Source organism: Schistocerca cancellata, chromosome 4, assembly GCF_023864275.1.
Source record: "Schistocerca cancellata isolate TAMUIC-IGC-003103 chromosome 4, iqSchCanc2.1, whole genome shotgun sequence".
Lineage (NCBI taxonomy): Eukaryota > Metazoa > Arthropoda > Insecta > Orthoptera > Acrididae > Schistocerca > Schistocerca cancellata.
This window is the reverse complement of record NC_064629.1, coordinates 111,818,903-111,842,253: the sequence shown is the minus strand read 5'-3', so window position 1 is coordinate 111,842,253 and position 23,351 is coordinate 111,818,903. Positions and strand designations below refer to the sequence as shown.

The following is a 23,351-nucleotide window of genomic DNA, read 5'->3' as shown; positions in this document are numbered from 1 at the left end:
GTTTTTCTGTTTGGGTAGTAAAGTAACTAACGTTGGCCGGAGCAAAGAGAACCTAAAATGCAGATCCGAAATACCAAGAAAAGTATTTCTGGAAAAGAAAAATTTGTTAACATAAAACGTAACTGTAAGAGTTAGGAAGTCTGTTCTGAGGGTATTTGTCCGATGTGTAGCCTTCTACGGAAGTGAAATGTGGACTATAAACAATTTAGACAAGAAGGAGATGGAAGCTTTTGAAATGCGGTGCTGCAGGATAATGCTGAAGATTGGATTGGTAAATCGGTTAACTAATGAAGAATTGGGAGAAAAGAAATTTGTGTCCATTGACAGTGTGGTATCGTACAGAGATCGAATTGCAACATGAAAGTTGGCAACGCGAAGCAATACCACAGACACTAGCAAGGGTTCGCTGCAGTCCGCAGCGACACATGGCGGACACTCCTGAAGACAACGCCTCCCGTATCAGCTCTGCAACGCCCTCGCGTTAAGTCAACATAGCGTCGAGCATGCCAGAGCTCGCCTCCATTCTTGAGCTCATCTGAAGAAGTCATCATTATGCTAAAGGACCGAATCGTCAACTAGGTAATGGAGAATGGCGTCTCGGATAAAAATTGTAGTAGAAGAGCAAGGCTTAACTAAAGCAACCAGGTTCAGATGGATGTAGGTTGCAGTAGTTACACTGAGAGTAAGAGGCTTACGTATCCATAGACAAGCAAGTAGAGATCTTCAGAGTGAAGGTTGCAACAGCAACAACGTGCACACACAAAACTCACATGTAGTAAAAATCACATTGGGCATGCAACATCATCGAAAAGAAAGGAAACGGAACATACATATTTTAAAAAATTAACAAAAGAGGATATCTGTTTTGCATAAGCAAAACTGTTAATACAGGGTCAAATTGAAATACAGGGTATTGTTAGCCTAGTCGCCCAACAAGAAATACAGTCACGTGGCGTAACGCCTATGGTGTGGTTGAAGTCCTGTATAGACATGAGATTTCGGCCATCAGAAAGAGCTGTGTGGAAGTCCGTAAGACTTATAGGTAACTGCTAATGGGTTGAAATACAGGGGTATCCATGCTTGAACATACACTGAGGTGTCAAATGTCATGGGATATCTCCTAATATCGTGTCGGCCTCCTTTTGCCTGACGTAGTGCAGCGACGCGATGTGGAATGCACTCAACAAGTTGTTGGAAGTCCCGTGCAGAAATGTTGAGCCATCCTCTTTATAGCCGTACATAATAGCGAAAGTATTGCAGGTGCAGGATTTTGTACACGCACTGACCTCTCGATTATGTCCCATAAATGTTCGACGGGATTCATGCTGGGCGATCTGGGTGACCAAAATTTTGGCTCTAACTGTCCAAAATGTTCTTCAAACCAGTCCAAAAAATGTGGCCCGGTGACAAAATTTCATGAAGTCCACGAAAATCATACACCAGGGTAGCTCGATACACATGGGCTTTGTCGTCAATGAAGAGTCTGTTTGGCCAAAGTGTACCCCAGAAAAGTCACAGATGTGAGTGCAGTACTTCGTCTCTCCTCATAGTGAAGCTTGATACACCTATCCTGCATCATGACTTTCACACTAGCCAGTCAATTGGCGGTTTTTCCTGATATTCCTACGACTGTACTGGCTGCAGTATTCTTCACAGGCGAAGGTGCGATGGGGATAATTGTGCCAGTTGAATTCCGATGCACAATCCTCCAATAATACTTGAAGCTGTTTACTCTCCGCTACGTCACAGACTCGGTTAGTATGTGTGAGAATGTTACGGACGTGTCATCCAACTACAGTGGTAGACAATACAAGGGAGATGTTGACTATGGTAGAGAGTTTACTCTTATGTTTCGAGAGCGAAATTTCCAAGAAGAAAATGCAGGGTAGATTGCAGTTTAACGTCCAGTCGATGCCACGATCATTAGAGACAGAGCACAAGCTCGTATTGGGGAACAATAGGGAAGGAAATTAACCATGTTCTTTTCAAAGGAAGCATCCAGCATTTGCCTTAAGCCCAGGTGGCCGGATCGCGAGCTGTGCCTTGGCACAAGTGCCATAGTGCTCAGCCTGGCTGCACATAAGCCCCCCTCCCCCCCCACCACCCCAACCAAATCCGCCACGGCACGCTGTCTCAGCGTCAAGAGGCAGAAGAGGGAGAAACGGTGAGTGCGTCGCATTTAAATGGCAACTCAGTCGTATTGCAAACGACTTGGTTTTCACATTTCTCAACGACATAGATCATGCACAAAACGTATTTTCAGTATTATTTCATTATTATTGGCACACTGAACACATAAAGTAATTTTTACGTGGTACAAACTGTCAGCATAGGCAACGGCCTTGCCGCAGTGGTTACACCGGTTCTCGTGAGATCACCGAAGTTAAGCGCTGTCGGGCGTGGTCGGCACTTGGATGGGTGACCATCCAGGCCGCCATGCGCTGTTGCCATTTTTTCGTGGTGCACTCAGCCTCGTGATGCCAATTGAGGAGCTATTCGACTGAATAGTAGCGGCTTCGGTCAAGAATACCATCATAACGACCGAGAGAGCGGGGTGCTCATCCCACACCCCTCCTATCCGCATCCTCCACGGACGATGACACGGCGGTCGGATGGATGAAGACGGAGTGCTTTTTTTTTTTTTAACGAACTGTGAGCATACGGATAGACACAGATATTTTCACAGATTTTCACACGCAGGTTGCCATGTAAACATGACTTATTTAGTTTCATAATCGAAAGAAGGTCTTTCAGACACATATGTTGATCGAAGTATTGCAGCATTTTTGCTACCTCACTATGGAGACACGGAAATTCTTAGCTGAGGAAAACAATGTAGATGTATTGGGCTCTTTTAACGTAAAAAAAAGGGAATTACACTGCAGGTCAGTCAGTTACATCTGAACATGCACAGGGCACTTTCAACTGAAACGATAAACACTCCGGAAGAAAGCTCGAAAACAGATGTAAGATTGGCACTGCTCTCAAAACGTTTACAAAACTATCCTTCTAATTCTTTCTCGGCCACAATGAATTCTTCAAATCTCATCTTTTCTCTAGGGAAATCAGCGATGTTTTTCGGCAGAATTTTTTCCTCCTAGAGTGCGATTTCCTTTTTAAATCCATCCCCATTAAATCGGAAAGAAGTTGTTTCTAAACTTGCAGTGTCTTAATGTGGGGCCGGCCGAAGTGGCCGTGCGGTTCTAGGCGCTGCAGTCTGGAACCGCGAGACCGCTACGGTCGCAGGTTCGAATCCTGCCTCGGGCATGGATGTGTGTGCTGTCCTTAGGTTAGTTAGGTTTAACTAGTTCTAAGTTCTAGGGGACTAATGACCTCAGAAGTTAAGTCCCTTAGTGCTCAGAGCCATTTGAACCATCTTAATGTGGGCAGCTTGCAGTGTGCAGTCGAGTGTACTTAAAAGTCAAGCTCTGGAATCCATCTAATATTCGTTCTTGTTGTCCTTCTTCCTTTATAAATTCAACAATAGCACATTTTAAACCGAAAAATCGTTCCAGGGATGCTCCTTGCCTTACGAAACATACTTTGCAGCAATACTGAAAGTCTCCATACCCTTCGTTCGGTTCCATCGAAAACTATTGAAACTGACGCTGGAATAATAAGCACGGCTTCACAAATTTTGGTGTTCGTTGGTTCATATGGCTCTGAGCACCATGGGACTTAACTTCTGAGGTCATCAGTGCCCTAGAACTTAGAACTACTTAAACCTAACTGACCTAAGGACATCACACACACCCATGCACGAGGCAGGATTCGAACCTGCGACCGTAGCGGTCACGCGGTTCCAGGCTGTAGCGTCTAGAACCGCTCGGCGACTCCGGCCGGCCTTTCATTGTCAACTAAATATTTGAATTCTTTTTGCATGGTGTTGTAATGTTGTTCCATAGCAAATTTTCCAATATTGAGAATTTTCGTCGTTCTTTTCTGTCATTCCCATTCTGTTTTAAAGACTTGCGACGATACATAGATAGACTGCCTCTTTTTGTGCACACAGCCACTGGACTGCTACCAGTCTCCATACCACAAACAAATAGTGAAGGGTAAACAGCGCTGACACCACGACTCTGCCGAACTGAAGAGAGTTGTACCGACCGAAAAATGCCTCACCGCTATACTAAATGAAATGTCACGCTTTACTAGGTACCTCTTCAGAGGATCGAGCAAAGCCAACACAGGCTGAGCCCTGGCCCACCCGCGGCCCCCACATCCAGTGGAATTTGGCATACTGTGGCCGGCCTTACCTTAAGCGACAGAAATCTAAATCTGCATGGCCGTATGGGGATTTTATCCATCGTCCCTCCTCCTCCCACCCCCCCCCCTTTTTGCAAAAAGAAGGAGATATCATATTATTCCTTCTACATTCATCCCGTCGGGAAATGACCATCGGGGCGGGGGGAATCAGAGTAATCCGAAATCACACAGGGTCTTAGTCATTCATTCTTCCCGCGAACTGTTCGCGAATGAAAAATGGAGTGGAGGAAATAAGAGGTGACTTGCAGTGTATACAGGGTGTTACAAAAAGGTACGGCCAAACTTTCAGGAAACATTCCTCACACACAAAGAAAGAAAATATGTTATGTGGACATGTGTCCGGAAACGCTTACTTTCCATGTTAAAGCTCATTTTATTACTTCTCTTCAAATCACATTTATCATGGAATGGAAACACACAGCAACAGAACGTACCAGCGTTACTTCAAACACTTTGTTACAGGAAATGTTCAAAATGTCCTCCGTTAGCGAGGATATATGCATCCACCCTCCGTCGAATGGAATCCCTGATGCGCTGATGCAGCCCTGGAGAATGGCGTATTGTATCACAATCGTCCACAATACGAGCACGAAGAGTGTCTACATTTGGTACCGGGGTTGCGTAGACAAGAGCTTTCAAATGCCCCCATAAATGAAAGTCAAGAGGGTTGAGGTCAGGAGAGCGTGGAGGTCATGGAATTGGTCCGCCTCTGCCAATTCGGCGGTCACCGAATCAGTTGTTGAGTAGCGTACGAACACTTCGACTGAAATGTGCAGGAGCTCCATCGTGCATGAACCACATGTTTTGTCGTACTTGTAAAGGCACATGTTCTAGCAGCACAGGTAGAGTATCCCGTATGAAATCATGATAACGTGCTCCATTGAGCGTAGGTGGAAGAACATGGGGCCTAATCAAGACATCACCAACAATGCCTGCCCAAACGTGATGTTAGTACTGTAGAGCAATGAGTCGCAAGTCAACACAAGCACCGAAGTCAACATTACCTCCCTTCAATTGGGCCAACTTTCGGTGAATCGAGGAAGTACAGTACATACTGACGAAACTAAAATGAGCTCTAACATGGAAATTAAGCGTTTCTGGACACATGTCCACATAACATCTTTTCTTTATTTGTGTGTGAGGAATGTTTCCTGAAAGTTTGGCCGTACCTTTTTGTAACACCCTGGAGATGTAGATAGACGCATATCCATAAGATTTCTGCATACGTCACAGCACAACATCTGCTTTACTAAAATAACAGAAACCTGAAGCTTGCCATGGATAGACAGGAAGTGATTATCATATACTTCTTAGAGTTCAGCAAAACATTTGACACTGTAGACTTCGACATTTTACTTGCTAAGCTTATCAGCTTAAATCTCTCTCCTGGTACAGCATGATGGTTTCGCTCATACCCGACGTCTCGCTAGCAATTCGTCATGTCGGTTCAAAAATGGCTCTGAGCACTATGAGACTTAACTGCTGTGGTCACCAGTCCCCTAGAACTTAGAACTACTTAAACCTAAGGACATCACACACATCTATGCCCGAGGCAGGATTCGAACCTGCGACCGTAGCGGTCGCGCGGTTCCAGACTGTAGCGCCTAGAACCGCTTGGCCAACCCGGCCGGCAATTCGTCATGTCGGGCACCATAGCTTCATAATTAAGACAAATACTATCAGGCATCAGCGAGAGCTTGGCGTTAAGTCCAAAAGGACTGTTTATACACTCCTGGAAATTGAAATAAGAACACCGTGAATTCATTGTCCCAGGAAGGGGAAACTTTATTGACACATTCCTGGGGTGAGATACATCACATGATCACACTGACAGAACCACAGGCACATAGACACAGGCAACAGAGCATGCACAATGTCGGCACTAGTACAGTGTATATCCACCTTTCACAGCAATGCAGGCTGCTATTCTCCCATGGAGACAATCGTAGAGATGCTGGATGTAGTCCTGTGGAACGGCTTGCCATGCCATTTCCACCTGGCGCCTCAGTTGGACCAGCGTTCGTGCTGGACGTGCAGACCACGTGAGACGACGCTTCATCCAGTCCCAAACATGCTCAATGGGGGACAGATCCGGAGATCTTGCTGGCCAGGGTAGTTGACTTACACCTTCTAGAGCACGTTGGGTGGCACGGGATACATGCGGACGTGCATTGTCCTGTTGGAACAGCAAGTTCCCTTGCCGGTCTAGGAATGGTAGAACGATGGGTTCGATGACGGTTTGGATGTACCGTGCACTATTCAGTGTCCCCTCGACGACGCTTCATCCAGTCCCAAACATGCTCAATGGGGGACAGATCCGGAGATCTTGCTGGCCAGGGTAGTTGACTTACACCTTCTAGAGCACGTTGGGTGGCACGGGATACATGCGGACGTGCATTGTCCTGTTGGAACAGCAAGTTCCCTTGCCGGTCTAGGAATGGTAGAACGATGGGTTCGATGACGGTTTGGATGTACCGTGCACTATTCAGTGTCCCCTCGACGATCACCAGTGGTGTACGGCCAGTGTAGGAGATCGCTCCCCACACCATGATGCCGGGTGTTGGCCCTGTGTGCCTCGGTCGTATGCAGTCCTGATTGTGGCGCTCACCTGCACGGCGCCAAACACGCATACGACCATCATTGGCACCAAGGCAGAAGCGACTCTCATCGCTGAAGACGACACGTCTCCATTCGTCCCTCCATTCACGCCTGTCGCGACACCACTGGAGGCGGGCTGCACGATGTTGGGGCGTGAGCGGAAGACGGCCTAACGGTGTGCGGGACCGTAGCCCAGCTTCATGGAGACGGTTGCGAATGGTCCTCGCCGATACCCCAGGAGCAACAGTGTCCCTAATTTGCTGGGAAGTGGCGGTGCGGTCCCCTACGGCACTGCGTAGGATCCTACGGTCTTGGCGTGCATCCGTCCGTCGCTGCGGTCTGGTCCCAGGTCGACGGGCACGTGCACCTTCCGCCGACCACTGGCGACAACATCGATGTACTGTGGAGACCTCACGCCCCACGTGTTGAGCAATTCGGCGGTACGTCCACCCGGCCTCCCGCATGCCCACTATACGCCCTCGCTCAAAGTCCGTCAACTGCACATACGGTTCACGTCCACGCTGTCGCGGCATGCTACCAATGTTAAAGACTGCGATGGAGCTCCGTATGCCACGGCAAACTGGCTGACACTGACGGCGGCGGTGCACAAATGCTGCGCAGCTAGCGCCATTCGACGGCCAACACCGCGGTTCCAGGTGTGTCCGCTGTGCCGTGCGTGTGATCATTGCTTGTACAGCCCTCTCGCAGTGTCCGGAGCAAGTATGGTGGGTCTGACACACCGGTGTCAATGTGTTCTTTTTTCCATTTCCAGGAGTGTATGTTTGTATGTTGGCAGCGCTAGAGACTGCATTAATGTCACTGACAGTGCTTTGTGCCCTCGCTAAGAGACTGTGGCTGGTAGGGCTCGTAGTTGAGAGTTAATAGTTAGCAGTGTTGGAGGTTAGCTGTGAGCGAGCGGACGGTCTGGACGTGTGTCCATCATGGAGATTTAGTGTTGGTTGGAAATGGATTGTAGAATGATGATTGATGTATCTGCTAATGTTTGGATAATGGAATTATTGATGATTATATAACTTTTGGAACTGGATGTCACATGAATAAGGTAAATTTATCTAAATACATTGTTTGCTCTGAAACAAAATCTTTCCTTTGCTAACCATATGCCTATTAGTAGTTAGAGCCTACAGTAGTTATAATCTTTCTGTATAGCTGGCTGTAGTTGCTGCTTGCTGTATTTGCTGTAGTTCGTGTCATGACTATTTTCTGTGAGGTAAGTGACTTATGAAATGTATAGGTTATTGTTAGGATTTCTTCTAATTCAGGGCCATTCTTTTGTGTCATTTATTTGCAGTCAGATTGCGTTGCGCTTATATATTGTGGGTCATAAATGAATAGGATAAGTTTGAGTTGTATTTGTCAGGGAAAATTCCGTGGGTCAGTGTTGAAATGATAAAAACAAGCAAAGAGACAGTAGGTTCAGTTGCACTCAGCAGTTTAAGAAGATTCAGTTGCATTCAGCAATTTCAGACTTAAACACAGAAGTTTCACTATACTTTTTTTCACTGTATTTCAATTATGTGTGCGGTCGCAGGTTTCAGACGGCCGGCCTGAGTGGCCGAGCGGTTCTAGGCGCTACAGTCTGGAACCGCGCGACCGCGACGGTCGCAGGTTCGAATCCTGCCTCGGGCATGGATGTGTGTGATGTCCTTAGGTTCGTTAGGTTTAAGTAGTTCTGATGATCTCAGATGTTAAGTCCCATAGTGCTCAGAGCCATTTGAACCATCTGAATTATCTGTCATCAGTTTTGTCCTAATGCAAATACCACATGCATGCTGACGACCTCCAGGTATACCTAACCACAAAAACTATAAATATGAAGTCAGCTATCGCAAATTTCAATGCCGACCTATGTGTACTATCAAAATGGACACAGAATTCTATCAAAACTGAAGCGTTCCTTGTACGTCATACTATGTTCATTAACCCAAAACTGTTCGAATCCTTACCATCTTTAATCTCATATGGTACAAATACCAACTTCTCTCATTCACCAAAGAGTCCCGGCGTAATAATAGATGAAAAGTGAAATTGGGCCGAGTACACAGCTGCTATGCGCAAGAGGATATCGGCATCTCTCGATTTCCTACAAAAATATAAAAAGCTCTTCTCTTTTGACATGAAAAAGAACAACTTCCAGTTGTTAAATCCGCGCGTCCTCATAATGACAAATGTTTCGTTGAACATAATCTGATATCGATTTTCTAAAGCGTGTTCTGCCACGGCTAATTTTTCAGAATATGGTAGGCTTATGCACCTCTCGTGTTGCGTCTGTCGTTACCCCACTGTGCGTGCTGCTTGGCCAATGCAGTAGCAGCCACGTTGACATGGTATCTTTTACACTCCAGGCGTCCTAGTCCTTCGCGGGCCTCATAAGCTGTCGAATTGTTAGTGGAGACCCGAAAGCCGAGGAAATGTTGTATCCCTTCAGAAACTGGCTAATCTTTCCGGATACTGTCCACAGAAAGGCAAAAACTCTAGTTTCTTGCTTTCTTCTTCTGCGATGTTTTTCCTGCGAGTCTCAAGAGAAATGACCTGGATACGTGATTCCAGCTGTTTTCCCGGGTAACTCTTCTGAGCTGGTTTTGTTCTAGTGGCAGGTTCTTAGCGTCTGAGACGACTTTAGCGGGGATGTTCAGAACGCCACATTTTTGTGCCGGATGGAGGTGAGTGAGAGCGTGCAGCAACCGACCCGCGTGTATAAGTCCCTGAGACGCTGTGACTGAGGTGACCGTTGGTTTTTCGGCGAACGAAGACGTCAAGGAAGTGCAAACCTAATGTGGTCGTCGATTGATATCCTGAAAAATCAGATGTGGCAGAATACACTTAGGTAATCGACACCGAATTATGTTCGACGAAACATCTGTCATTATGAGGACGAACGGATTTTGGGATAGTGTTATAAAAGAAGGTATAAAAATATCTGAAAACACCATCAATACGGACGGCGGTTTGCAGTTCAGCACAACCTGGAACCAGCCATCACGAGGTTGAAGCAGGCGCGACGGACGCGGGACGAAAACATTACCCTATTTGACGAGGAAGCGAGCGCCAGTGAAGTCACAGCCAGCATTACGGCTATACAGGACGGCCAGCAACAGTCTGAAAGGTTCGTAAGGGTGTTGCATGGTAGGTTGTGCTGGTAAATAACTGTTAAGAAAAAATTCTATATGTTACGTCGTTTCCGAGTTAATTAGCAATCAAGGTAGCCAATCAGGCCGTTGTGGACGAGACCGCTCAGTCTTTGGCTCGGGTTCTATCCTTACTACGGTCTCACGTCCAATTTTTGTACTGGTTTCTTGTTCAGTTTCAGGAAGCCAAACAAAGAACACATTTGACGACACCGTCTCTGGCGGGCCGCTTGAATTTGCGCGCACAATGGTCTGATTGGTCATTTCAGTGCTAATTAACTCGGAAACGGCACATTGTATCGCATTTTTTTCTTAACAACTATTTCTCATCAAAACCTACCCTGCAACTACGTTACGAGTTTTTCAGACAGTTTCTGACCACCCTGTATAGCGACGAGGACCGGCGACACGGCAGTCATTTACCACTTGACAATGGCCGAGAAGAGCTCAGTAGAAAGCTCATGGGATTTTAATCACCTGAGGTGTCTGGAAGCCTGAGGAGCTTCTATTAATTCGTGTCACCGTGAGACCATGCGATCATGCAATGACGATTGTTGATTCCAGTGATGTTATCTTGAAGGGTCCTTGTCAGCAAATCTCACATTGCCTGGAACCGGTGGTGAATGCCTGAATTCGATATATTTGTGATGTTTGGCACTTTGATAGTACTGTCTTATCTATGTACAATGTCCCTCATAAAAGAAAGGGAATATGGCCAAAATTTTCACCCTGTCTACATCTGTCATGAGAGTCTGGGATTGTTTATGACCCACTCCTCTACCCCCCCCCCTCCCCTCTCCCCCCACCTTGTCGGTCATTTGGGTACCATATAAATGGTGGGCTGTTCTATTGGCTGGGGCATCCTGCGTGGATGCGGCTCTTTATCGCTATAATTTATTACCCGGTTAGGACTACACTTTTCCTTATCACTATAATTTTATACCCTCCTTACCTTAACTAGGGTGATTTATGTTTGCCAGATGTTTTCTGAGATTCTTTTCCTTATTGCTGTAATTATTATCCGTACTGCTGATGTTTACGACGACCGTTCTCCTTATCAAATATAATTTATTGTCCATATCACTGATATTTAGTAGCCAATGGTTCAATTTGTGGCGCATGATGTCAACCAAGATGACATAACTATGATGTCACTATTAAACACGGTTACCTCTGAACTGCAGTATGAATACAATCCTATCACGTTGTAGTGTAATATGGTAGGAAATTTTAACAGTAAGATAGTTGCATATTGCATGGTTTATTTATTTAGGCATACTTCTGGATTCCTCGAGACATGTATGTAGTGGTGTTATGTTAAAAGCATCACTGGCCGTACACAGGACATCATAGCACTATACTAAGTGTAAAATTTTAGAAAATCCAGGTGAGATAGTTTGTTTGACAGTTGTATTTTGCGTGGTTTATTTAATTAAACAAATAAGCCGAGAAATGACAATTTGCTATATTTTCAGCTAACCACTTTCAACGAATTTCCATTATCACCCAACTACTCTTCAGATTTGGTTTAAAAAGATGATTGTAAATTATCATAAATACAAGAATTTCAATGTTTAAGCAATTATAGTTTTGTACGTGTTTTACAATAGGATGGGATGGGAACGTTTATTCATCCAAATGACTACCGCACTGGGAGGGCTCCGCATGCTGCACTGTATGACATGAGATGTCTGGAGGGGTAATCTACAGCCACCAGCCTCACTGATCACGTGAAGCATCCCCTCTGCTGCTTTGTCCACTATGCAAGAGAAGGATTCAGCACCGCCTAGGTGCCAAGACAGTCTTATCTCCCAACCTCCACCCTGCGCTCCAGAATAGAGGGGCTGCATTTTTGCCTCCATACGTGAACACAGCATTCCACATGATGCGCACCAGCTTCGCATATAACACACTTTCTCTCAGCGAGAAAATTCAGTTTTCCAATTCATCATTAAGGATGGGGGCTGAGTTCACGTTTGATGTAGTCTTAGGTCATGTACTGCTGGTTGTGGAATGTGGCAAACATACAGAAACAGCCAGTGTTTGTGAGCCATCACAGGGTCAACCTGGGAGCTATGAGACAGTAGATGAACATCATCTGTCACTTGCCCCACTATTCCCTTCGTCATGTTGTTTCGTTATAGCGCACATGCACGTAAATGTATACACATTATTTAAACACAGTGCAGTCTATAGCAGTGGCTGTACAAGTTTAGATCTTACAAGTAATTGTGGCACAGCATCAATCTCGCCTTTTCTATGCATGAACGTTGACATATTTTATAACTGTATTAATATTAGAGTTTTTATTACATCAGCTGACCAACACCGGCAGTGAAGTAGCAAAACAGGATCAGATACATAACACACATTTCCTCCATTCCATTAACAGTATATCATCATTAGTGCAGCTTGTCAAAAGTGTGTTGTATTGCTCCATTTCTCGTTAAATTGGTAATAATTATGCACTGCTTGTATGTTTTCTGTTCTAAATAATATCTACACATTTACAGAAGTGAGGATGTGTTTACCCTTTGCTATGGTAAACTTCTAGGATTTTCTCGTTGTGATTATTTCACAGTATGTACATGGGGAGAAGTAATACGTTGCCCAGCTCTACCCTGAATGTACTCACTCGGATGCGGAACATCTCTCTTGTAGTATGTACGGCTGCAGTTTCTGTAATACCTCCGCAATGCATTCGCGCAAACTTGCGAGTGTGCCACTGTGTGTTGGGCCTTGTCTATATCTTCTATTAATATTGCTAGAAGACGGTGTCCTGTGAGCACAGACACCACCCCAACGGATTCACTGTTGGTATGCAAATGACAAAATCTTGCTAATTTATCATACAAGATCCTGAGAGGTGATAAAATACCCCCATGAAGTATGTGGACTATACAGATGTACCGATTGTTGCGCATAAGAAACACTGAAATTAAATACCTGAAAATTTCAGGTGGCCTCGTCCACTGGGTTGTTGTTAGAGAATTCGGGCAATCAGTATGTTCAGTAACCTAATAAATACTAAATGAGAGAGTTATATGTGATAAAATTTTCTTTTTATTCGTGAAAAAACTAAGAACACCAGAAAGCTTCAGGCACAGAATTGAATCAAAAGAGCTATTAAAGCATAACTTTCCTTCACAACATGCCCGTTGAGTAATCCGTCACAGAGGGTGTCAACTAGCAATACACTTCACAAGTCGAATCAAATGATGGCCAGACAATTTATGGACACACCAATAACAATTTCAGCTATGGTAGAAGAAGAACGAAATTAACATGACATCAATACAATATACAATCAGAATAGAACTTCAAATTGAAGAGTTGAAAAATCATTAGAATAGTTGAGACACTTGCACCTGATAATAGGATCAATTAATTGATTCATGAGTGGTTAACGATCGAAAATCCCCGAGAAAAGAAAGTAGACTTTTAAAGGAAAACAAGCGTGACTTCACGCAACTCAATCACTGCCTCAGAAACAATAACTGAGCTGTAAATTGATGTTAAGTCTCTCTTTCTCCGCTCTGCAAAATGATCTAAAGCTGAAAGTACATATCGGAATCTGCAGTCTTACCGTGGTCACAGTTATCGTAGCTGAAGGTGGTGGCACCGACAGCTGAGGCCTGAGAGCTGCTAATAGGTTATGCTGCTGGTTGTAGCAGGTCCGCTCTGCCAAATGACATAAAGCTGAAAGTACACATCGGAATCTGCAGGCTTACCGAAGTCACAATTATCGTAGCTGAAGGTGGTGGCACCGACCGCTGGGGCCTGAGAGCTGCTAATAGGTTATGCCACTGGTTGTAGCAGGTTCGCTGCAGAAAGTCGAACTCACCATCTTGTCGATAACGATGCGTATGAATAATCTCTGATTAGCGAATAAGTTAAACTGCAGAATGACATGGTAGGATACCGAAGTCCAACAATCTCTTCATTTGAAGCGGAAAAAAAAGAAAAAGAAGAAGAAACACCACCGAGATCAGTCAGCAAAAATGCCTAAGTTGATCGCCAATCCCAGACATGGAGATTGGTTCCCTGTCTCCCACCATATGATTTAGCATGCATCAGCTAATCAAAACCGTAGTTTCACTAGCGAGCAGGGGCCGGGCGAATAATCCCACGCACGGTTCTCCATGATGGGAAATTTGCAACCTTAGGAAGATTACCAGCCCACGGAAGGTGTACTTTGAAGATTTTCGGCGTGCACATGTGGAAATAATTCTGGCTTAGCAAGACAGAGCTACGAGAGCAAACATAGCTGGTAGTCTCACTGTAGACGGCCAAAACTGCCCGTCGATAGCTATAATGAGGACGAGGTGCCCGTGAGGCACCGGTTGTTATTGTACACAAAATTCGAGTGAGTACCTTCGGGTCCATTTCGCACTGACCGTATGCGGCTGACGCTCTGGGCCGCCGCTCGCCACATGACCGTCATCTCAGAACTAACGAAAATGGGGCTCGACTGCCGTGTCGCTCTAAGTAACGTGAGAAGGTTGCTGTTCCACAGTTAGAGGGAATCCCACGTGCCAAGCAAAGATATGAGTAGAGAAATCTGAATGTCTCCAGAAGTTTACTTGATTCGAAAATCCAATTTGGTCACCCATCTACATTACTACCAACTACATCTTAACCACTCATGAGTTACATCCGAAAGTCGCGAGTAATGCAAAGTAAACACAGAAAGATTCGGAAAGCAAGATGAAGAAATTAAAGTTTTATATGCTAATCACGTATGCAGAGCAGAACAATAAGTGAAGTAAGGCCTGGAACAGGCCGCTGCCTCGCAGTGTGACATGGTAAACGTCTCAGAGAGAGGAGCAATACTAAAAATTCGGTCGAAGAAGTGTTATATAAGCCACTTCTTTCGTGGATGAATTACGTCTCCCTAAGATTCCTCCAATGAATCTGAGCCTGACATTCTATTTTATGTGACCATTCCACTATAGGTCAATCTGGATGGTTACTTTCAGATATTTTACGATTGTTAGTTTTTCCAGTGGTTTTCCATTAGTGGTGTAATCGTGCAGTATTGGATTTCGCGGCCTATTCAAATGCACCACATAGAATTTACCCACATTCACTGTCAACTCCCAGCCTTTATCTATCATCTGCAGATCTTCCAGCGATGAGGAAATCTAATTACGAAATATTACAAAAATCTCTCCTCCATACAGGAATCCTTGTCTGACTCGCGAAGTGTCCCATGTACGGTGTCGTCATTACAACGTTTGCGCTGTTTGGAGTTTTTGGACCAGAAATCCGTGTTGTGGTCTATGTAGCACATTTAAAAACATCGTGTCTTGTAGGATACCCTTTCTGTACAAGAATCCACTTTATTATTTATAGAGCATCGCCACCATGCCAGAGTTTCCTTTGCTTATAAAAGCAGTAACTATTTCATTTTTTGAAGAAAGAGGATGACGCTGACTTAAAGATGTTCGAATCAAAATTTTGCTACCAACACATATGAGAATTATACAATTATCAGACAAAAAAATGGCTCTGAGCACTATGGGACTTAACTTCTAAGGTCATAAGTCCCCTAGAACTTAGAACTACTTAAACCTAACTAACCTAAGGACATCACACACATCCATGCCCGAGGCAGGATTCGAACTTGCGGTCGCGCGGTTCCAGACTGTAGTTCCTAGAACCGCTCGGCCACCCCGGCCGGCAATTATCAGACAGATGAAGACAGATGGGAATGGATGTGCTTCGACACAACACCACTGCATGTTGGCATTTTAATACATGTAGAAATTTCTTCTCACAATCCATTTGCATTTTTGATTCTCAGGCGAGTAATATTGTTAAGAAATTGAGGCCAGCATTACAGAGTTCAGTATCATCTGTAAACAAGTGCCTAGTGATATGAGATAGTCCAGTAGCTCGGTGGTTGGTGTCCTAGGAATGGTGTGTGTCATGACCTACTTTCAATTCTATTTTTAGCCTATGAACTACATTTTCTACAGGACCTACGGCACGGAAATTCAAAATTAATAGTAGTCCTCCCCACCACTTGAAACAGACGTTGGCTACCATGAACGATAGGTACCAACTGGGGCAGGGAAGGGCTGGAGGTTTTGCATGTTTATGTATTAATCAGCCAGTTCTGTTATCTAGTTAGCTGTCAAAGCAACAGTGTTGTCCACAAGTAAATTTATTTGACTTATCGTGGACTGAAACGCTTCATTGTTGGAAGAGCGCAGACATAGTATCTGAACTAGAGACTGTGTAGCAACGTAGAAATGTTCGGTTCAAACAAATAAAACAGAGACGTTCGTGCAAATATCTATCATACATCGAGAGTCAACACACCACTGAATACATCTCGCATGATGCCGACATCAACGTTTCCTCCAGTGGCAACAGCAACAGCAACAGTGGCGCTACCACCAGTAGCAGTCGTGTTATCACCTCAGTAGTAACGGTGTTTGGTGGTATGGCATCGAAACTAATAGACTGATACACAGCATATATTGAAGAAAGCAAAGTGTTACAAACATACGCAGTGTTTACAGTTTGTGTCTTTTTGGTATAGTATTACAAACGCCATAGTGTTAAACAAGTGTTCAGTGATTGGTGGAATGTATAATGTAACATAAAGTTCATGTAAGCATAGAGCTGGATGACTGTATTGATGCATGTGAATGTGAACACATACATGCCGAATTTAATCTGTACGAAAGACAATTATTTCATAAATACTGTCCTATGGTGAACAGTAGTGATGAAAGAAGAATAACCATACATCAATATATATATATATACTTACGTTATTTAAAGAAACAGGAAGTGTTCAGCCACATGTGAAACGTCAACCACGACCTGCACCAAATGATGATGAACAAGTATGTGTTTTAGCTGCTGTCGTGGCTAATCCGCACATCAGTAGCAGACAAATTGCGCGATAATCGGGAATCTCAAAAACGTCGGTGTTGAGAATGCTACATCAACATCTATTGCACCCGTACCATATTTCTATGCACCAGGAATTGCATGGCGACGACTTCAAACGTCGTGTACAGTTCTGCCACTGGGCACAAGAGAAATTACAGGACGATGACAGATTTTTTGCACGCGTTCTATTTAGTGACGAAGCGTCATTCACCAACAGCGGTAACGTAAACCGGCATAATATGCACTATTGGGCAGCGGAAAATCCACGATGGCTGAGACAAGTGGAACATCAGCGACCTTGACGGGTTAATGTATGGTGCGACGTTATGGGAGGAAGGATATCGACGGCAATCTAAATGGTGCAATGTATGCTGATTTCCTTATTAATGTTCTACCGATGTTACTTCAAGATGTTTCACTGCTTGACAGAATGGCGATGTACTTCCAACATGGTGGATGTCCGGCACATAGCTCGCGTGCGGTTGAAGCGGTATTGAATAGCATATTTCATGACAGGTGGATTGGTCGTACCATACCATGGCCCACACGTTCACCGGATCTGACGTCCCCAGATTTCTTTCTGTGGGGAAAGATGAAGGATATTTGCTATTGTGATCCACCGACAACGCCTGACAACATGCGTCAGTGCATTGTCAATGCATGTGCAAACACTACGGAAGGCGAACTACTCGCTGTTGAGTGGAATGTCGTTACACGTATTGCCAAATGCATTGAGATTGACGGACATCATTTTGAGCATTTATTGCATTAATGCGATATTTACAGGTAATCACGCTGTAACAGCATGCGTTCTCAGAAATGACAAGTTCACGAAGGTACATTTATCACATTGGAACAACCGAAACGTACCTACGTTCTGTATTTTAATTTGAAAAACCTACCTGTTACCAACTGTTCGTCTAAATTGTGAGCCATACGTTTGTGGCTATTACAGCATCATCTATATCACAAAGCGAAAAAAGTGGTCGAAATAAACATTCATATTTCCTTATGTACTACACGAACATGTAATAAAATATGGGGGTTCCTATTTAATAAAACGCAGTTAATATCCGTTTGACCTTTGGCAGCGCCATCTAGTGGGCCAACCATAGTGCCATCTGGTTTCCACCTTCAAGCTAGACGAGTTTCGTTCTTTGTAGTTTTTCGTTTGATGCTTATTTCGTGAGATATTTGGCCCGCTCACTATCAATGGACCACCCTGTATATGTGAGAGTAATAAATTTGATGTTGTTTTAATAAGTTACAACATGGCTTTTCTTTCCAATCATACATATTACTATATGTCCATACATTGCTCATATATAGGAGACATATCTCCATATTATTATTACTGTATGAGGGATACATAAAAGTGTGACCTCGAAAAGGCCTACGACCGTGTCTGGCATCCCGGTCTCCTGTTTAAACTCCAAACCTACGCCCTTCCTATCAACTACATCCGTCTGGTGGCCTGCTTCCTCTCCCACCGCCCCTCCTATGTTAGCATCCATAATGCCAATTCCCACACCTTCTACCCCTCTGCAGGTGTGCCCGAGGGCTCTGTCCTCTCCCCTCTCCTCTACCTCCTGTACACGGCAGATATGCCCCAACCCCCCCCTCCAGTACACCTCTTGCAATATGCTGATGACACCTCATTCCTCGCCCTCGCTCCTACCCTCCAACGGTCCCAACGCCTTCTCCAGAATCACCTTGACCTTTTTGCTGCATGGTGTAACCAGTGGCTCCTGAAACTCAACCCTTCCAAGACCCAGGCAATCATCGTAGGTCGTACCACTCGCTCCTTCTGGCTCCTGGATTTCTCCCGTACTGTCTGCGCCCGTCCTGTCCGCCTCACCCTCACCCTCACCTACCTTGGGCTCACCATTGCCCGTCACCTCACCTGGATCCCTCATCTCCGCTCCATCCAATCCAAAGCCCACAACCGCCTCCGACTCCTCAAACTCCTCTCTGGCCGGACATGGGGGTTGCACCCCTCTACCATCCTCCACACCTACAAATCCTTAATCCGCCCCATCCTCTGTTATGCCAGTCCTGCCTGATATCTGCCTCCCCCCCAAATTCTATAAGTCCCTCCAGATCCTTGAGCGTCATGCACTCCGCCTCGCCTTCCGTATACGCCTCCCGTCCCCCACGCAGATCCTCTATGATCTCATTCCTTTCCCCCATCTGCTCCTATTTCTCGAACATATCCGCATCCTCTACATCTCCCGCCATCTTGAACCCTCTCACCCCCTGGTTGCTCCTTTCCTCTCCCATCCCTGCCCCCTGCCATGTCTTCACCGTTGTGTCCCCCCTACCCTCCATCTCTACACCCTACATCTCCTTTCCCAAGGTGGCTTCCATCAACTCCCCCTCCCGGATGATGCCCTCTCTCCCTCTATTTATCCCTCCTATCAACTCTGATCCTCACTCCCCCTCCTTTCCTCTGTCCTTTCCCTGGGCTCCCTCTTCCCCCCTTCCGGCCTGTTTTGTCCCCACTAAACCTTTCCCTACCTCCCTTCCCCCCCCCCCCCCGAATCCTTTTGTATTCCCCTCCTCTGCCTACCCCACTCCCTGTCGCGTCTGCCCAGGGCCCCCCACCCCTTTTATGGGTCCTCGTCCTCCATCAGCTCCTTTCCTGGCTCCCCCCCCCCTTATTTCTTTCCCATCATCTGTCCAGTTTCCCCCCACCTGCTCTCGGCTGTGGTATGTCACATTTGCCAACTTTTTAGTGCAGTGTTCCAGTGACAGTTCAGTGTTGTTCGTCTTTCTCTTGTTGCGAACAGAAACCATGCTGTCGCTGGGTGTGAATTTTATGTCTTTTGCGAACAGAAACCAGACTGTCGCCGTGTTTTTTTTAATTGTTTGTCTATTGTTTTACCTGTCTGCTTTGTATGTATTTTCTTAGCGTCATCACCCCTCTGTTCTTTAAGTTCCACGATTTCTTTTCGCCATGTTACTCTTTAAGTCTCCGATTTTATCGCCTGTTTTTATTATTTATTCTCTTCATCTTTCTAACAAAGTCTGTAGGCTGAAGAGCAGCATACTAAGCTGCTGCCAGCCCGCCCCCTTGGGGGGGGGGGGGGGAATTGAAATTCAATAAAGGAAAAAAAAACCATAAAAGTGTTCTGACTTAAAGCATGAGAACTCCCCCTCCCGGATGATGCCCTCTCTCCCTCTATTTATCCCTCCTATCAACTCTGATGCTCACCCCCCCCCCTTTCCTCCATCCTTTCCCTGGGCTCCCTCTTCCCCCCTTCCATCCTGTGTTTCCCCCCGCCTAAACTCTCCCTACCTCTCTTCTCCCCCCCCCCCAAGTCCCTTTGTATTTCCATCCTCTGCCTTCCCCACTCCCTGTCGCGTCTGCCCAGCACCCCCTCTCCCCCACCCCTCTTATGGGTCTTCAACCTCCATTGTCTCCTTTCCCCCTCCCCTCCTTCGCTTTTCCTCACCTTGCCCCCTTTTTTATCTTCCCCTCATCTGTCCAGTTTCCCTCCACGTGCTTTCGGCTGTGGTATGTCAGACTTTAGCACAGTGTTTCAGTGAATGTTCAGTGTTGTTTCATCTTTTCCCGTGTTGCGAACAGAAACAATGCTGTCGCTGGGTGTGAATTTTATGTTCTTTGCGAACATAAACTAGACTGTCGCCGTGTTTTTTTAATTGTCTGTCTATTATTTTACCTGTCTACTTCGTATGTATTTTTATTAGCATCATCATCCCTTTGTTCTATGTTTTAAGTTCCACGATTTTTTTCGCCATGTTACCCTTTAAGTCTTCGATTTTATCGCCTGTTTTTTATTATATATTATCTTCACCTTTTTAAAACAAAGTCCGTAGGCTGAAGAGCGGCATACTAAGCTGCTGCCAGCCCGCCCCCTTCGGGGGGAATCGAAATTCAATAAAGAAAAAAAAAAAGCATGAGAATAGCTGTGTTCAGTATTAGCAGCGATGCGTTGGACAAAGATCAACTAAGCTTGTCGACAAGTGCAGCTTAATATGTATGTTATAATAGTAGTGTCAATATGTGAGCCATCTATAAGTTTTTTTTTACTACTATAGAACAGTTAAGTTGCAACAGTAGTGCTATATGTGTGTTTTATACTCGAAATTTTACATATTTTTTATAAATAATACATATAATTTTTATTTTTGGATGCAGGATTGCATTTTTTTCTTTCGCAATCAGAGAGCTATAATCATACTTGTGTAGTACAACAAGCAACATGTGTGTGGTTTTTGTATGCACAGTATTACTCTACACTACAGGGCAGCTCCTTAGACAGAAAACTCCAATGCATGACCACCTTCCATTAATATTTACAGTAAATACAAATATATACTGTATTCTTCTGCTGTATTCAGGCAACAGCCTTGCTGTAGTGGATACACCAGTTCCCGTCAGATCACCGAAGTTAAGCGCTGTCGGGCGTGGCCGGCACTTGGGTGGGTGACCATCCGGGCCGCCATGCGCTGTTGCCATTTTTCGGGGTGCACTCAGCCTCGTGATGCCAATTGAGGAGCTACTCGACCGAATAGTAGCGGCTCCGGTCAAAGTAAACCATCATAACGACCGGGAGAGTGGTGTGCTGACCACACGCCCTTCCTATCCGCATCTTCAGCTGAGGATGATACGGCGGTCGGATGGCCCCGATGGGCCACTTGTGGCCTGAAGACGGAGTGCCCTCTGCTGTATTCAGATTATTCCATACATTGTATTTAATTTATAAATCTTGCTTGCACATCTAAATGGTCTGCTCTTTTTCCACTAGCAGTTTGTATTCTTCGCTGTGGAAACTTTTTTTTCAGTATGTCCTCCGTTTTCCAATTGTGTAACTTTGACCTATTTCCAGTTTCCTTTTTCGTACACATAACGCATTAACTGTGCTTGAAGGAGTAAATATTTTATATGGAGTAGTTTACGTCTGTTTGACAAATTCGTTCTCTTTCTTAAGATACTCGGAATAACATTGCCTGCGGGAACCAATCACAATTTGGTAACACCTATATTTGACGGTACTCTGCTGAGTACTTCTGTATAATACTTACATCATCTTTGTCGTAGTCTGCATGAACAATCTCCATGCAGTTTGCAGGTAAATAATAGGAACTGTTGGTGGACAAAACATATTTAAAATCTTTTCTCGTTCTTCACTGTTCAGAAATTTCGCTTTTATACTACTCAACTCTCATGTGCTCTTACTGGCTGGGTAGACAAATTGCAGAACACTGCTAATTACAACACAGCAGCTGTTTCGTGAGACGTCTAATAATTTACACAACAAAGAAGTGATTGTCACAGAGTACAGTGGAGCACATTGTAAATACTAGCTGTTGGCATTAAATACACTTAGACAGTTTTCCACAGGGTCAAACACACAATCCATTCCACGGTTATAAATTGAAGCATCTAGTCTGGTAATATAATGTTCTTTAATCAAGGAAGATGTAAAAGTTCCTTGTAGATGCATATCTGGACACACTATGAAAACGATAAGGTGGTTACCAATAACTTTGTTCATTTATCGGCTTGTGATTTGACATATAAATTTGTTACGAATCCCTGTTCTACAATTGGAGGTGTTTCCTTAGCAGTCTTATGCACACAAATGTCGTGGTTTGATGTTGGGTAGCCACACATCTCCATTTTGTTAAAATATGCCATCAAAATCTTGCATTATACTCAGATCCATAAGGTAATAGTCGTCTACGCCAAGCAGTCTCTACAGCTCAGGCAGTTGGTTCATTAGAAAATCCTTTCTAACGTCAGACAGTTACATTTTACGGGGTATAACCATGGGACGTTTATGTTTCCTCGTTATAGTACCAGCGCTTCTTTGCCAGTTTTTTCGAATACGTCTCTTGGTACTGCAGTATTGCGGTCGTCTAGGCGAAATGGTACTTTTGCCTTGAGACCACGTCTCTAGAATGTTGTTATCTCCCTCTTATATCTCGCACCTGCATTAAAATCCCACAACTTCTGCTGCTGACTCTGAATACGTCCTCTATGTATTGCTTTTTTAAGTGTCTCTGTAAATGACAACAATATTACTAAAGTGGGAGTTGCAAAGGTTTGTGACAGAAACGAATTACAATTGTTATATTATGGAGGGTTTGCGCGCTATTGGAATTGAATATTTTCATGGTATATTCCCACAGCAGCGTTGAGCCATTACTGGTTTAGCAGAGTGTACAAGTTCTTTCTTTCCGATATACTGTAATTGGATTTTGTATGTTACTGTATTCCAGCGTTGCAAAGACTCGTTAACAGATGACATAGAACTATGTAGTATGGCCCTACACGCCTCAACAACAGTTCTCTGCGCAAGGAAATAGGGGGAGGACAGTAAAAATGGTTCAAATGGCTCTGAGCACTACGGGACTTAACATCTGTAGTCATCAGTCCCCTAGAACTTAGAACTACTT

General features: G+C 44.7%; 2 pseudogenes; both read left to right on the top strand.

The window, feature by feature from the left end:
* Positions 1-2,332: 2,332 nt before the first annotated feature.
* LOC126185752 (5S ribosomal RNA) lies at positions 2,333-2,450 on the top strand (annotated as a pseudogene).
* Positions 2,451-21,289: 18,839 nt separating this feature from the next.
* Positions 21,290-21,407, top strand: LOC126185862 (5S ribosomal RNA; annotated as a pseudogene).
* The last annotated feature ends 1,944 nt before the right edge of the window (positions 21,408-23,351 follow it).